The sequence below is a fragment of the Carcharhinus amblyrhynchos genome, chromosome 16 (assembly GCF_965287045.1).
Source record: "Carcharhinus amblyrhynchos chromosome 16, sCarAmb.v2.hapA, whole genome shotgun sequence".
Taxonomy (NCBI): domain Eukaryota; kingdom Metazoa; phylum Chordata; class Chondrichthyes; order Carcharhiniformes; family Carcharhinidae; genus Carcharhinus; species Carcharhinus amblyrhynchos.
The window spans coordinates 34,697,430-34,708,379 of NC_137339.1; positions in this window are offsets into that span (position 1 = coordinate 34,697,430).

Consider the following 10,950-nt stretch of genomic DNA (forward strand, 5'->3'; position numbering starts at 1 on the left):
TATCTCTGTGGTGGGCATTTCACATTTCTCCAGCAAAACTTCAATTCTGTTATCAACTCAAAGGGTGTCCAGGGAATATTCATATCATTTGAATGGGCTAAGCAGCCAATCAAAACCTCATAGACAGTGAACCCATTGACTATTGCTGCCCTCTTCCTGGGTTGTAGTGGGTTTCAAAAGTGCTGTCAAAGGAGCTTTGGGTAAGTTGCTGCTCTGCATCTTGTGGACAGTGCACACTGCAGTTAAGATGGAGGGAGTGAATGTTTAAGGTGTTGGAAGGGGTGCCAATCAAATGGGCTGCTTTGTCCTGGATGGTTTTAAGCTTGTAGGTTATGGGAACTGCTCATCCAGGCAACTGGAGAGTATTTCATTAAACTCCTGACTTGTGCCTTTTAGATGGTGAACAGACATGGGGTGTCAGGAAGTGAAGTATTCACTACAGAGCATTTATAGTGACAGTATTTGTAGGGTTTCGGTCATTGGGCGGCACAGTAGTTAGCACTGCTGCCTCACAGCACTAGGGATTCCAGGTTTGATCCCTGGCTTGGGAAGTTTGCACATTCTCCCCATGTCCACGTGGGTTTGCTCCAAGTGCTCCGTCTTCTTCCCACAGTCTGAAAGACGTGCTGGTTAGGTGCATTGGCTGTACTAAATTCTTCCTCTCTGTACCTGAGTGTAACTCAGATTTTCACACTAACTTCATTGCAGTGTTAATGTAAGCCTACTTGTGACTAATAAGAAGTAAACTCTTAAATAACTGGTAATCCCAAAGGTGTAAATGGTGGGAATTCAAAGATGGTAATGCTGTTGAATGTCGAGGGGAAAAATGGTTAGATTTTCTCCTGTTGGAGATGGAATTGCTTGGCACTTGTGTGGTACAAATACTTGTCATTTACCGACCTGTGATTAATACTGTCCAGTCTTGCACGTACACCCAACTATTTCATATATTGAGTGTTACGAATGGAACTGAACACTGCAAGCACCTCCATCCCACTTCTTATCTTGAGGGGAAAGTCATTGAAGCATCTGAAAATAGTTAGGTTTAGGCCACTACCATAAGATTCTTGCAGTGATGATCTGGGTGTGAGATTAATTAGTCTCAATTAAAACCATCCTTTGTGCCAAGTACGACTCCAACCATTGGAGCGTTTCCCTTCCGCTGATTCCAATTACCTTAACTTTGCTAGGGGCTCCTTTATGACACACTGGGTCAAATGATATTTAGTGTCAAGGGCAGTCACCATCTCATTCCCGGAATTCAGCTCTTTTATCCATGTTTGGACAAGGCTGTAATGATGTCTGGAGCTGAGTGGTCCTGGCAGAGCCTAAGCGTGTCGGTGAGCAGGTTACTTGTGCTCAAGTGCTGTTGACAACACTTTTGAATACACCTTCCATGACTTGTTGATGATGGAGAATAAATTGATTGGGCGAATTAGCTTTTGTGCAGTTTACATTTGTTGGGTAAAGGCCAGTAATGTAACTATACTGGAATAGCTGTACTAATTCTGAAGCAAATTCTTCAGTCGTGCACCTGGAACTTTTCCCAAAAGCTTTTGCATTATGCAGTAGCTTAAGCATTTTGATATCAGGTGGACTGAATTGAATTGGCTGCAGACTGGCATCTGTGATTCTAGTGATTTCAGGAGGAGACCAAGATGGATAATCCACTTGACGCTTCTGGCTAAGGATGATTGCAAATGTTTCAGCCTTGTCTTTAACATTGACACGTTGTCCAATACTGGATGTGACAGGATTGCAGAGTTTTGATCTGATTTGTTGATTACAGAATTGCTTATCTGTCTGTTCTATGCTGATTTGATTTATTATTGTCACGTGTATTAGCTTCCAGTGAAAAGAATTGTTTCTTGCGCGCTGTACAGACAAAGCATACCATTCATAGCGAAGGAAACAAGAGTGCAGAATGCAGTGTTACAGTCATAGCTGGGGTGCAGAGAAAGATCAACTTAGTGCAAGGTAGGTCCATTCAAAAGTCTGATGACAGCAGGGAAGAAGCTGCTGTTGAATTGGTTGGTACATGACCTTTGATTTTTGTATCTTTTCCCAACGGAAGAAAGTGGAAGAGACAATGGGGTGTGTACGTGCTGCTGCTCCTCGTTAACATGCATGTGGTCCTGTGTTGTGCCTTCAAGTTGGCAAATCCTTTTTAGATGTGCCTGGTGATGCTCCTGGCAAGATCTTATATACTTATTGAAACTGAGCCCCCTGGCTTAATGGTAGAGTGATATGCTGGGCCATGAGGTTACAGATTGCGATTGAATACAGTTTTGACATTGGCCCACATTGCAATATGGACCCCATTTTATGAGCTGCTAGAACTCTTATACTTATGAGTAGCTATTGCTTTTCAGGTCTATATATGGAAGCCAGGATAAAAGAAGTACTAGACGAAGTACAGAAAGGTGTCAAAGTAGGTAGGTGATTGCTGAAAATGGTTAGATTTACAGCCAAGCAGGCCCTAGTGGCTAGCAGAGCAAAAAAATCTACAGATACTAATGGATAAAAATAAATGAGGTGCTGAAAACTTATGGAATGAAAATATTCAACAGGTTAAGTAATGCTATTTATTGCTTGTGCGTATTTCAGTTCCCTTTGCCTCTTGAGAATCTGTTGGGTATAATGATCCAACTTGTGGCAATTGCAGTGGAAATATGGCATCAAGATAATACATCACTAAAAGCAATGTCTGCATTTCCATGGGAAATTTTTGTTTTCAACTCAGATGTTGCAGCAGTTATAGATTACTAATGAAGCTATTTGTAGCATTGTGCATGGGCTAGGGTACTTTTATAGTGAATTTTTACTTGATAATGCATTCATTTTATAGTTTATTTCTGTTAGCAATGCCATGGCAAATTAAGAACTTGTAATTATTGATACATTACAAATAGGGGCCAGTAACACTCTTTGTAAAGAAGATTCAACTTGAAATCCCTGTTACTAGGAGAATAAAACTACAAGATTCCACAGTTGTGAAAAAACCAAAGATTTTCATTGCTAAGAGTCAAAAAAGTAAAATCAATACCATCTTGTCCTGTACACTAATATCTAGAATTGACATGAACTAAATGACAAAGATAATTAAACATAAATCATAAGTGCATGCTAAATGGCAGATGAAACCAAGACAGATCCAATGAATTGTCACAACAGGCAACCCATACATCAGTGATCACTGAGTCACAAAAATCCTGTGAACTCTATCTCCCTCATGAGGGATTTCAGCTCCTTTGAGGATTTAGCATCTAATTTCCCTTTGACCACAGCTCAAACACAGCCAGGAAAAAGGATTCCAGCTCAAATTGCCCCAACAACTGTTCACTTTGCAGCTTTTCAATCTCTTCTCCCATGGATATGTCCCACCAGGTTTATAAAGCTGCACCCCAGCATCTAATAATCGGTACAATACCCAGGTCTCTGGCTGTGCTGAGCAGACAATCGCTGCTCATGGACCTATTCTTTGAGCCAACTCCCAGCTTCACGGATCAGGTGCCTCTTCAACTTCGCTGAGCTGACAACTACTTCCCACGGGCTTGCTCATCTCATGCCCCTCCAGCTGCTTTGAGCTGACACTTTTTCAGCTTCACTGAACTGGCACAGCAGCACAGAGCTCTCAACATCTCCCAGGCCCCAGATGAATAGAACCAATGACAACATTTCAGCTGCACGTAGCTAACCCTCTTCTTCTGCTCCCAACTAATCCTGTCATGTGGGCTTGTCTTTATGCCTGAAGCCCTGACCACTTGAGCAGCTTACTCGCCATTTTTCCAGATCCCATGTCACCCTTTCTATGCCATCTCTGAGCAGCTGTTAAAGGAAACTCGAAATCGAACATGCACACCCATCCTCTGCTGTCCTTTCGCTAGAGTTCCAAGCTTGCTGGGAGATATAGTCTGCCGACCAGCTTCCATCCTAAAAACACAAAGAATCCAGAACTACATCTGCTTCATTACCTCCCTAATTCTCCTTGTGTCACAGTTTGTTTGAATCTTCTGCTACTTTTATCACTATTTTTCTGTTGCTTAAGTGTGGATACACTTGGTGGGTCAAGACAGACTTAGAATGATTTGGGATGTGATGAAGAAAAGAGCATGAGATGTTTGATGATTCAAATCATTGCAGGGAGCATGTTGGCCTAAGGCACTTTAGGGAGTGTGTCAAGCTGGCTGAGTCAGGCTATCAAATGGAATATAACTTGCCATATGGGCAAGTACAAGGCCATCAATGAAATAAAAACATATAAGACAGCCCAATACAATAAGTCAAGAACCAACCAAGTACTCCTAATTCAGATATAAGCTCCAACAAGGAGAGAGGTCTCTGCAGGAAAAATATTTTCCATTGTACAATAATGGAATCTTGAGAAATAAGGAAGTTTTATTTTGAGTTGTTTTTTCTCTTTCTTTTGTTTTATCTATTTCAAGGGTATTTCCAGGGGCTGGCTGCAAAATCAAAACAATAGCTCAAACACAGTTAATAAAGTTAGTCTAGCAATTGGTATCCATCAGCTTTTGTTATTTGCCAGCTTTGAATTAATAGATTTGAAAAGAAAAATTGAACTATTTGATTGTTGAGTTTTCTTGGTGTTATTTGTACTTACTTGTTAAATTGTGATACTTTTGTTTCTGTTAAATTAGTAATATTTATTTCTAGCAAGATCTGAGGTGGCTATTGGTCGAAATGATCTGTAAAGTTACCGGACGCTATTTTATGCTTTATATGTTTCTAATACTTCTGAGGCGTGATGCTCTGAGGTGTAATTTTTTTTTGATATCCAACACCACAGGATTCACCTTTTCTAGAGTAATGCCTTTGAAAGGTGTGGCATGAAGGACATGCTAAATGTAAGACTTCTAATGAAATGATGTGACCAACAGTATATGGTGATTTCATAACTTTCAGTGGGTTGAGTTTATAATTGTGCTGAACTGATCTTGACACATACATTGTTGAATATGAAGCTTTCAGTTCTACAATAGCCTGGCGTAATTTCAGAAAGTCGAGGCACAACTTATTGCACTGTAGCATATGACAGCCACCATTACGGTGCTGCAATTATATCCAGTCACCCTATTTCATTAGTGCGCTGCATATAAATGGTTCTATTTGCAACAGAAGACAGTGAGTTATGTTCTTTTCAGTTATATATCAACAGCCAATTCCATTTGTATAGATTCTATAATACCCCAAGGTGTACACATCTCTTGAGGCAAAAACTGTTCTGGACAATGATGGAAGAGCTTGGAATGATGGATTCCAAATTCCATTCATGATGTCAGGTTGCAAGGGGATGGACACAGGTAACACAGATGTTGCCTGCACCACCCCACACCCCCACCACCCCACTCTCCACCAGAAAACTCCAGAACTTTACAAAGATCCAGCTTAACTTGATCCCTTTACAAATTCCACTGCCACCAATACTGATTATTTCCTAAAACCAACATAAAACTTCACGCAGTTTCACAATCAATATCTTTAAATTGGATGTATTTGCCTGAAACAACACACTAGAGGGAGCTTTGGAACTGGAGTTAGAATGTAGATGTTTGTAATTACAATTTAGCTCCCTCGAAGAATTAGACACATTATTTTTAACACAATGAACCCTGCTTATAACAAACACCTGATTTTAACGATCTCAGAACTCAACCTCACAAAGAACACTTGAAATTATGTAGACTAACAAAGGAAATATCAAGCTTGTATTGTTGAAGAAAACTGATCCAGAGTAAACAAATTCGTAATGTGACTCTTAAGAACTTGAAGTCTGTAGCTGATTTAAAACAGTCAGAGAGAGAAAGAGTGATTGATTTTGTTGTGTTGAGCTGGGAGAGGAAAATATCATGAAAGTCCCAGAAATAGTTATCCTTTTGCTGGTTGAGTTTAGAAAGACATTACCTGGCACCAAGAATCTTTGTCCATTGGTTAACAAAATAGCGAAAAGCACCAATGATATGAAGCAGTGAACACTGACTAGTTTTTGCTAAAATTGAAAACCGACGTTTAATTCAAATTGGTCATTTATTTATCTTTCAGATGTGGAAAATTGCCAAAAACTACCCCAATGGACACTGTCAAAACCATGCAGGTTCAGTGGGGCAGCAGAATGGTTAGCACTGCTGCACCACAGTGCCATGGAAATGGGTTTGATTCTGCCCTTGGGTGACTGTCTGTGTGGAGATTGCATGTCCTCCCTGTGTCTCTGTGGGTTTCCTCCCAGACTCCAAAGATGTGCAGGTTAGTTTGATAGTCCCCCAGACATTAAGGGGCAATTAAGCATGCACAATCAGGGTAAATACTGGGTTACTGAGATAGGGCCTGGGTGGGATTGTTGTCGGTGCAGACTTGATGGGCCCAATGGTTGTCTTTTCCTACAGCACAGGAACAGGCCCTTTGGCCCATGATGTTGTGCCAAACATGGTGCCAAATTAAACTAGTCTCTTCTGCCTGCCCTTGGTCCATATCCCTCCATTCTTGCGTATTCATGTGCTTATCTAAAAGCCCCTTAAATACCCCATCATATCTGCCTCCACTAGCACCCCTGGCGGTATGTTCCAGACATCTACCACTCTCTCTGTACCAACAAGCTTGCTCCTCACATCTCCTTCAAACTTCTCCCCCTGACCTTAAATGCATGCCTCCTAGTATTTGACATTTCAACTCTGGGGGAAAAAATTCTACTGTCAACCCTATCTATGCCTCTCATAATTTTACAAACTTCTATCAGGTCTCCCCTCCAGAGAAAACAACCCTAGTTTGTCCAGCGTTTCCTTATAGCTCATAGCCTCTAATCCAGGTAGCATCCTGGTAAACCTTTTCTGCATCCTCTCTAAAGCTTCCATATTCTTCCTATAATGTGACAATCAGAATTGTGGCCAAATTAAAGTTTTATAAAGCTGCAACATGACGCTGGGACTTTTGTACTCAATGCCCCAACCAATTAAGACAAGCCTTCTTTACCACCCTATCTACTTGTGTGGCTACTTTCAGGGAGCTGTGAACTTGAACTCCAAGATACTTCTGCACATCAATGCAGTTTAGGGGTCTTTCATTGAGTTTAAATTCCACTTGTTGCCGCAGTGGGATTGGAATCCATGTCCTCAGAGCATAAAGCTTGGCCTCTGAACTACTCGTCCTGTGACATTGCCATCACACTGCTGTTTTCCCTTGTCTTATAGGTTTATTTTGCTTAAGAGTATGTCATAGAAGCGTAACATAAATTAAAATAGAAAATGCTGGAAAATCTCAGCTGATCTGGCAGCATCTGTGGAGAGGCAAACATAGTTAATGTTTCGAGTCTGCATGACTTCTTCAGAGCCATCCGAGTCATAAAGACTCGAAACGTTAACTTGTTTTCACTCTCCACAGATGCTTGCCAGAACTGCTGAGAATTATTGACATTGTGCCAAATTTCCAGCAACTGCAACATTTTGCTTTTATTGCAGAAGTCTAAGGTGATTTTCCACATTTTATAATGTCCTGCGTCTAAAATTAGTATGCGAGAGAGTTACTGTTAAGAACATTATGTGCAGGTTTCATGATTATTGCTAATCATTTTAAGAGTATCGGCCGGGATGCACTATACCAAAAGTAACCTGTAGATGTCAGTATTGGCAGCATCTGTAAACCCACGGTAAAGTATATACAATATGAAATGAACAAAATGTGAAATAATCGCAGCTAAGATCTAATTTTGTTGCCAGAGCAAACAATCTATCAAATGGTTCATTCTTTGAATTTTCCAACGTTTACAAAATTGATTTTAAAACGTCCCCCGTTGTGCAAATCAGTTATTAAACCGAAGTTGTTGGACCTAAAGAGATATGGCAAATAAATGTTGCGTTAAACGCTACTGTGATTCCATCTTATTAACGTAAAACGCTTATTCTTCATAAACGTAACTGGCTAAAATGTGTGCATTTACTGGCATAAGCACTTCCTTTATGTATGGTACCTTGATCTTAAATGATCTTACTTAGTATGAATGCTACTTTTGAATTCAGCCTTGGATTTATCATAGTGAAAATAAATACTGGACCATAATTGGATTATTTCGATATCCCGACAATATTTAAACATTTTGATCAGTTTGGCATGCACACAAACCCAAGACGATGCTTAATAGTTTTCAAAACAAGCTATTGAGAAATCAGCACAATAAAGTTTCTGTTGCTTGATATGGAATGCTCATTTCCCTTGTAAGTACATACTCGACGTGCCTAAGGCCAGGTTAATATAGACACCAGTTGTCAAGAACTGAGGTTTGCAGACCCCAGAATGACCACAGGAGTAATGAGCTGGTGTTTAACTAGCTAGAACCATGCAGCTCAGCAGCACAAAGCACTGCTTGTCCACTTATGACCTGCTGAGGCACTGGGATGTAATGGGCCCCATCCATGAGCCAGGCCACTAGTCAATCATCAGTGACCCCATAACTTACCACAGACCTGTCAGGCCTTCAAGTAATGGTTGACCAAACCTGTCACAGAGCATTAAAGGAGAATGTCTTAATCTTCCATCACCGTCAACCATTTTGATCCCAAAGAAACCCTACTCGCCAATGCCTCAGCAACAGTCCAGTGAGGCCCCCATCTCTCTCTCTCTCTCTCACACACACACACACACACACACACGCACACAAAGGATTATTTACATTTGGGCTTTAGAATCTGAAAATTGTGAAGCTGAGGCAGGCAGGAAGAATTGGGGTTGTCTGATCATTAAGAATATGAGTGCATTGTTCTCACCCTGCTCATTGTAGAATGATGAACACTATGACAATGTACTTGCGAAGAGTCTGTACTCTAACCCCGCCTCCCAGTCTATCCATCCATGGAAAAAGCAACTGGAGTGAACTAGAATCCCCACGAGTTTATAAACAACTGGATTCTTACAGAAATGCCTGAAAACTATCTTCTGATGCTATCCAACTCACTGATGAAGTCATTGAGCGATATGGTGGCACAGTGGTTAGCACTGCTGCTTCACAGCACCAGCAACCCAGGTTCAATTCCAGCCTTGGGCAATTGTCTATGTTCACATTCTCTCTGTGTGTGCATGGGTTTCCTCCAGGTGCTCTGGCTTCCTCCCACAGTCCAAAGATGTGCAGGTCGGGTGGATTGACCATGCTAAATTGTCCCTCAGTGTACAAAAATGTGTACGTTAAAGGCTTGTACTCATTAGAGTTTAGAAGAATGAGAGGAGATCTCATTGAGACATATAAGATGATGAATGGGATGGATAGGATAGAGGTGGAGAGACTCTTCCCGCTCAGAAAGGACAGTAGGACAAGGGGGCACAGCCTCAAGATAAAGGGGGAGCGGTTTAGAACGGAGTTGAGGAGGAAGTTCTTCACTCAAAGGGTGGTGAATCTCTGGAATTCTCTGCCTGTTGAGGTGGTGGAGGTTGCCTCGCTAAATATTTTTAAGACGCGGGTTGATGGGTTTTTGATAAGCGAGGGGATTAAGGGTTATGGGGAGAGGGCGGGAATGTGGAACTGAGCCACGACAGATCAGCCATGATCTTATTGAATGGTGGGGCAGGCTCGAAGGGCTAGATGGCCTACTCCTGTTCCTATTTCTTATGTTCTTATGTATTAGAAGGATATATATGCGGGAGTTACCGGGATAGGGCCTGGGTGGGATATTCTGCTGAGAAACGGTGCAAGCGTAATGGTCCGAATAGCCTCCTTCTGTACTGCATTTGATTTGATCTATTATTGTCACATGCATCCAGATATAGTGAAAAGTATTGTTTCTTGTGCACTGTACAGACACAACGTGCCATTCATAGAGTACATAGAGAGAAGGAAAAGATACAGTGCGGAATGCATAGCGGAATTTTCTGACGCCCCACAACAGGAAAGTCCCGCCTGAGGTCAGCGGACCTTTGCATAGTCCATCGCCGCTAGCCCCCACCACCCTTCTCAACTACCATTGCCCTGATGGGCAGGATGGGAAAACTCTAATTTAGTATGATTGTGTTGCATTACAGATAGAGTGAAGAGAAAAATCATTTTAGGGCCATTCAAAAGTCTGTTGGCAGAAAAGAAGCTGTTCTTGAGTCGGTCGGTACGTGTTTTCGGACTTTTTTGTAGGGCTTGGATGATAGGCAATGTGCGAACTTTCCGCAGACAATCTGCAACCTAACCAGCCCGTGAGCAAAACGGGATCCAGTCCCCTGCTTCATAGCGGCTGGCTGGCCACCACTTAGCATTTCTAAATATTGCCTGCATATGAGCGGTGCCAAATAATGGATAACCCAAACTGTGATGAAACTGCGGCACGCGTCACTGTCGTGTTTACATTGTTCTGGCCCGTTTCAGGAAGGCAATCGAAGTTTCTTCACAGTGTGTTTTTATTAAGGTTCTGCTGGGGAACAATCACATCATTGGCGCGTTAATGAGGATCTGAATTCGTTAAAAGTGTCTGCCTTTAATGGTTACATTCTCTTTGGTCTTTGCACCATCCGGTGTGAGGAAAAAGCTTATGTTCACACTACAATTATTTAATCGTTTTTCTAATTTATCATTTTAAAAAGTTTTTTTTCGATGCTACTTTAACAGTTTAAGATTAAGTTAAGCTTAAGTTTCTTTATTAATGTCACAAGTGGGCTTCCAGTAACTCTGCAATGAAGTTACTGTGAAAATCCCCTCGTCGCCACACTCCGGCACCAGGTATCCTACCCGGGGTCCTGAAATGGAGCAAGTGCTGGTGGAAATGTTCACTTGCATTTGCTTCATGCTTTAATTGTCTCAAGCTCTGTAATGATATGAACGAGGGGGGGGGGAGGGAACAGCAAAGGATACCTTTAATAAAGCTGGGGCTATGTGGAGCTGTGTTATTTCACAGGGTATTTGGTTTCAAAGGGTGAATATGGAACCACCTGGACCTCCCGATCTAAAGCAGGGGGGAGGTGGTTCCGCAG